Source organism: Mastigoproctus giganteus, chromosome 12 (assembly GCF_048544385.1).
Source record: "Mastigoproctus giganteus isolate SK-2022 chromosome 12, ASM4854438v1, whole genome shotgun sequence".
NCBI lineage: Eukaryota > Metazoa > Arthropoda > Arachnida > Uropygi > Thelyphonidae > Mastigoproctus > Mastigoproctus giganteus.
In genome coordinates, this window is record NC_143586.1 from 40,546,613 (window position 1) to 40,553,270 (window position 6,658).

The 6,658-nt window shown below is 39.2% G+C and overlaps 1 non-coding gene across 1 annotated transcript; it reads left to right on the top strand.

Moving 5' to 3' along the window:
- Nucleotides 1–5,826: 5,826 nt before the first annotated feature.
- LOC150076933 (U5 spliceosomal RNA) lies at nucleotides 5,827–5,944 on the top strand. The gene has a single exon (XR_016547762.1). It is a non-coding gene; the product is annotated as a U5 spliceosomal RNA (small nuclear RNA).
- Nucleotides 5,945–6,658: the final 714 nt, after the last annotated feature.

A 6,658-nucleotide genomic window follows, 5' to 3' on the forward strand; every position in this document is an offset into this window, starting at 1 on the left:
TAATGTCAAAGCGGGCTTAACAGGGTCGGCGTTTTTACGTTAAACTGAGTGAAATATAGGAAGGTCACTTCTGAAGTGTGCCCTGGGGCGGCTGGCTTGAGCAGGAGACAATCAACGGGGGGTTGCGCTGACCTTGTCCGCAACTGAACTGGCGAGAGTGACTTTCTTTGTCAGAGGGGGAAACAACGATAAAAATTACCTTGGATTACTATCATATACAGTTATTAAAAATTTGAGAGGTGATAAAATTATGCACAAATGTATTTAATCGGTGAAATAGTTGTATCCAAAGAAGTTTGATTTTTAAACTTAAACGCAAATATTTATCACCGATGTTATAAGTTACACATTATGTTGCCACTGCGATGCTTATAGCAAATGCGAATGGAAGTTGGGGGGAGGGATATACTGTATATTTTTTTCCCCATGAAATGACAGTTTCTGTGATTTTATTAATGAAGTGGAAATTGAATATTTACATTTTGAATTGTTAATATTCCCAGTACCGATTTACATACTCGGACACTAGAAGGATGTTAAGGCTGATTAGTTCCAAATCCGGAAAACTGGCAGTGGAATTTGATACAAATTTCCGAGAAAACCTAGATATTCTGCTAGTGAATAAAAACTTTTTTTTTTTTCCTGGCGATAAAATAGCCTAGTTAATAAGGGAACGGTATAACTTGACTTTACGAAACTCTATCATGACAGAAGAAAGTTAAGGTGGTTGTAGAATAAATACAGGTAATTAAATCGTATTATGAAGTTATCATCATAATCGGGACAAATGCCTCAAATCACTAACTAAATATTTAGGAAGCACGCGAAAGTAAGAGTGGGTATGCACTGATAAGGATGTGGTAGTGGCAAATAACGCAAGAAAGCAAGCTTGTTAATCGTTAGTTAAAAAAAAAATCTTTCCCAGATCACCTGTCTATCCACTCTAATAATTTGTCCAGTTCTTTCTTGAATTTATTCTAACCACCACTTCCACAACGTGTGGAAATTTCTTCCAACAGTGAACCACTCGCTGGTTGAAGGCAAACCTCCACCGATCTATCCTGAAACCGTCCTTCAGTTTGAATTTTTGCCCCCTCCTGTGTATAGTATGAGCAAAATAAAAAATGCCATCAGCATTAAACTTGCTCCATTCCACTTAAATTAAAATAATTCAATCGGATCACCTCACAGGATTCCTTGTCTCTAGCTGCTAGAATTTGAACAACTGAACACTTTCTGGGTAAGACAAAAGTTTTTTGTTCCCTTCACCATTTCGTTGCCCTTCTTTGCACCTGTTCCAACAGATCCACATCCTGTATTTAGTACTCAAGATGCGTCTTAACCGTTACCTTGTACAATGGGATAATCAATGTCTCTGCTAAACAAAAACTTTTATATAATTATCAAACTCCCATGAGCCGTCCTGGCAGCTTACTGAAATAATCGGATTCATATCCGACTCCACAATTATTTATTCAATTTATTGCTTTGTAGAATCCCCTGTACAGCTGCAAGCCAGTGGTGGGTTTCAAAGGAGTTCCATAGAAATCTGGAGTAAGATTGATTACTAAGTGTGGTACTCTACACTTACAAAGTGGGTATCACTGCACAGCTTCCTGGGACTAAGTGGATGTCTACAGTTGGTTCTTTATTGCTAAATATCCTCTCAAGGGTTTAGGCATGACTCAAGGCTGCGATACAGTTACTATCAGTATTAATATTTGCAAACTATGCAAGAAAGCAAGCTTAAACAGCATCAGTTAAAAAAAAAACCATTTCATCTCAATAATAAAATTCCGTTTATTAGCTCTTGGTTAAGAGTTCCTGCAATACTGTACATACAGGCAACGGATACCAACAGGCCAGTGGTTTCTCCAATAGTTTTAGTTCATTAAATTTAAGCTGTCCACTTACATAACAGATGTAAGTTAATTCAAGCAATCAGCAACCTGCTGGCTAAATACAAACTTTACTTCTTAATAAGGCCTGTTGCTACAGAGATAATACACTTTAATAGAGCCCACATTGTAGGACCGTTGGTAGGAGTGCCGTCCTCCCCACACCAGGTGGAAAAGACCTGAGTTCGAAAAAGTTTTACGGGCCTTTTTCACAACGTGGCTGGGTCATTGGTCTCAGGCGATAGAAGGGTTGCAAGAATATTTGTTGATTGAGGCAATGTTGGGTCAGAGACATGGTAGCTTAGGGGACACGGAATTTTAGATTAACTAAAGCAGCAGGTGATTCTTGCACTACTTCTATTGGAATATCTAGCATCCTAGAAAGCAAGTTGTCGGAGATTTCAAGATCAGAGGTTCTTCAAGCAAATCAAATATTTCGGATGTGTTAGATTTACTGAAAGAAAAATAGGTGCATATACACTTGCTTAGACACTAATCCAAGAGTACACCTTTGTGATGGTTAAGTCTTCCAATGCAAACATTGTATGGGTATTAGTGGCAAATGATGCAAGAAAGCAAACTTTTGAGTATCAGCCAAAAAAAAAAAAAAAATCCCATTTCAATTATCAATCTCCTCCAACAACTCCTTCGTTCAATTTATTCAAACTATTCACTTCCACAACAACAGATGACAGATAGTTCCAGCAAGCAACGACCCGTTGGCTGAAGGCAAACTTGAGCACTTCTGTTATGCAACCCTCCATCCTCAATTTGAATTGATGCTCCCTCATATGCATAGTCTGAGCAAGAGGAAGATTCCCATCAGCAACGTTTCTTCAAGCCATTCACAAACCCTCAATCAGATCACCAGGTAGGTACCTGGTATCCAGACGCTACAGTTTGCAGAAAAAAACTTTTCTGGTAAGAACACCCATTCGTTCCCCTCGCAAATCTCGTTGCCCTTCTATGTATTCGTTCAACCAGCTCTGCATCCTTCCTAAACTGAGGCCTTCAGACCAGTACTCTCGTACAATGGGATAATCACCTCCGTATTTGCTAGCGTAAAATTCCTGTATATCACAGACAAAACTCCATTAGCTGTCCTGTCTGCACTGCTCTCTGAACATCATGTCTGATGGCACCATTACCTCCAGGTCTCTTTCATTTTCCGCTATCCTGAGTTAGTACATTAAACACCACACAGTCAGTACATTAAACTTCAATTGCTATTACCTTGCATTTGTCAAGGTTAAACTTCAATTGCTATTTCTCAGCCATCTACCTAATTTTTCTCGACTCTGTTGCAGTAGCATACTGTCATTAACTACCCCGCCAACCTTTGTATCATCTGCAGAATTGGACATTAAGCCTGATATTCCATTAATAAATATTGAAAACAACAATGAGCCCAGCACAAAACCCTGCAGTTCTCCATTAATGACATGTCCACAACTATCAGAGGCCATTGATAACCACTGTTCTTTCACTCAACTGTCCTTTTATCCATAGTACTAAACTGACTTTAGTCAACACTGCCCCAATTTGTGCAGCAGTCTTATGTGTGCAACAATATCAAAAGCTTAATTGAAATCCAAGTACGAGGGATGATAATTGAATTCGCGGACTGGTGAAAGATCTGATAATTGTCATAATCTGAAACTTCTGTGAATTTCTTTTCGAAATTCTCTCCTTTCCTTCCTTGAACTTTATGCACTTTCGCCACCCACGTATAAAAAAAAAAAGTTCTTGTTTATACTCCGGCAAGACCATCAGGTCAGTGGAGTTTACAATAAATCAACCAATACAAATTTTAATCGTATTTAATAGTCACGGGCTTGAATCCCGCTCCACTCAAAGAGCGTGATGCTTCTTGAAGCCATTTTACGAAATAGTGCTTCTGTTTTGGCTCTGCGAGCATTGTTGTGTCGGACGCAAAACATTTGCCCTTCAGAGTTTTCTTCAGATGTGGAAATAGGAAGAAATCACACGGGGCTAACAGTTTCTGCCACCTCCCCCTTAGGCAACCGGAAGTGGACTGGGTCAAATTCTTAGTGGGGAAAACAAGCAATGTATCTGAGCTCAGAATGTAATATTGAAAATCACACCGGCGTCTGGCCTCGGTGGCTTCTCCTGTAAGTCTTATGGCCAGTCCGCTCCTGTCGGCACCTTAGCGCCAGTGATCACTGCCGCTACAATATTAGCCGTAAGAGGCCTGGCATTGTCTTGATCGAGAAATTACTTCATTCCGGAAAGTTTGGTCACTTCGGAATATAGCCAACTTACCAAGACATTCTTTACCACACGCTTCATTCATATCTGTGACTGTTTCTGATGCATTCAAGCCCCGTCTGACACAATAACGAATCACATATCGTTGTTCAATCTGTACGTCCAACATACTCGCTTCAAAACAATCGCACACGATTGTTTTGAAGAGAAATTGCACTATCCCCATTCTGTCAAATGGGGATAGTGCAATTTCTCTACCACCTCCGCGATAGAGTGATCCATCATTCTTCTTTCAAAGTCTGTTAACTCACGACGTTTATCCATAGTGACATCTAATTTCTGATGTCGCTATGGATATACAGGAATTAATCAAAATTCCTGTATATCACAGACAAAACTCCATTAGCTGTCCTGTCTGCACTGCTCTCTGAACTTCATGTCTACGTCAACGTTTCCGAAACTGGGGTTCGCGTATCCCTGGGGGTCCATAGACCATTTCCAGGGGGTCCGCGAAACGGTGGTCGACCACCAGAGTCCCATATATATTTCAAAATGAATCGAAGAATAGACAGCAAAAATAAATGTAAAATAAAGATAGTAAAGCAGACAGCGTGTGGCTGCAAAAACCACATGTTGCATGTATTTAACTTAAATTAAATGTAAAGTAAAAAATAAAATAATATGTATGCCAGTAGCGTGGCAAAACAGTAGTGAATATGCATATGTTATACGTAGGGGTTCGTAAACGTGGGTCCATTGCTCTCAGTAGTTTGTTAACCAATTATCTGCAGTATAGCTGACAAGCAGTCGGTTTCCACAGCGAGAGGGGTTACGGCGTTAAGTTGCCCAGGAACCAGGCATCCGATGAATTCTGTCTTTTCAGTGTAAATTTCTTACATATAACCTGTTATCGCTTTTGATTCAAAAGTATGAATCCTTTTAATCTCGAAAGATTTGTGCATTTTGCCAAACTTTCAATTACCTGCGTTGGCTCATAATTTGCTTCTAAAGCGAAAGGAGCTTCTGAGGTTCTCTCTCTCGTATGAAAAGTTCCTAGAAAAAGAAACATGTCAGCCGACGCGCGGCCCTAGGATTTTTGGCGCCAGTAGGCAGAAATGTATTTGGCGCCCTAGATATATTTTTATTAAATATTGTAATAAAAATTTTGAATTTTGGCACCACTATGCCCTGCTTACCGTATTTCGGCGACCCTGTATGTCAGAAGGCACTTAATCCCACCCTGAGAAGTGAGAACGTCACCTGTTTTCTTTCATTGTTCGTGATTGGCTGTGACCGTTCTTTATAATTTTCAAGGAATTTTCAGATAGTGTAAGTTTAAATGTTGTTTTGTCGTCCTTTTTGCTAATAAAAGGAGGGGGGGGAGTAAAAATGGTGAACACGAAGCTACATATCAACCAGTTTCGATGATTTTAGTGGGTAGCTTCTGTTTACTATTTTTACTTCACTTTTTCATTATATGGAAGTAAAGGTTAACTTGTCGACTTTTTTGAACTACATTATCAAATAAAATAAAACCTTGTATTAAAAACAAGAGAATATTAAATAATAGATCGAATGGATTCGACAAACATTATATATATTTCAAAATCCCTAATATATTTCAAATGAATTTAAGTACACCATTTCATTCCTAGTATAAACGTCAAATATCTGATTATAGCGACAGAAACTTATCGAATTGCTCAGGTTTCCCTTCATAGTTCGTGATAATCTTTCGCCTTTTACTAAAGATTACCGTGGAGGGGAGCATTACAATGAGCCTAATGGCGAATTTTTGTGGTCCCACCTCGTGGGATTCCTCGTTAAATCAAAAAATAGATGGGGTTGGGATTGGTTACAGATATGTTTTGAAGTTCTGTGGGTTAATGGCGAATCTTTGTGGTTCCACCTGGTGGGATTTCTCATTAAATTCAAAATTAGATTGTGATGGGATGGTTATCTAATCTATTCAGTATATCGCGATTATCTTTTGCGCCCTGAATTGCATGATACCCCGGCCGTTAGGTGAAACCCACTAGGGACGAAAGCCGAACCGCACCAAGGGCGACGAAGACCAAAAAGAATGGATTCTCTTTTACAATAAGTAACATTAGTCAAGGGTTGGTCACCCTAGGGGTAGGTATGAAAGAGTTCCTATGTTATTTGGACACTATCCCGCACTTACCAGTGTCTGCATCCACCCCACGCCAGCTAATTAGCCACGGCATGGTGACTGCTTTAATGTGCGTGGGGCCATAAATGGTCCACTTTCCCACCAGTCAATCCAAGGGAGGGGGAGCAGGAGAGGCTAACCAGTTTTGATGATTTTGGTCAACAGGTTCACCATTTTTTGTGTTTTTGAATTAAAATATAAAATAAAACAACTCAATATTAAAAACAAAACGTAAAATTAAATAATTCCTGGAATGAAGTTCATAAAAATAGTATTTTCTTAAAATACTTAACATATTTTCAGTCAATTTGAGATATACCATTTTATTTCTCGTATAACGGTCATATACAAGGTGTCT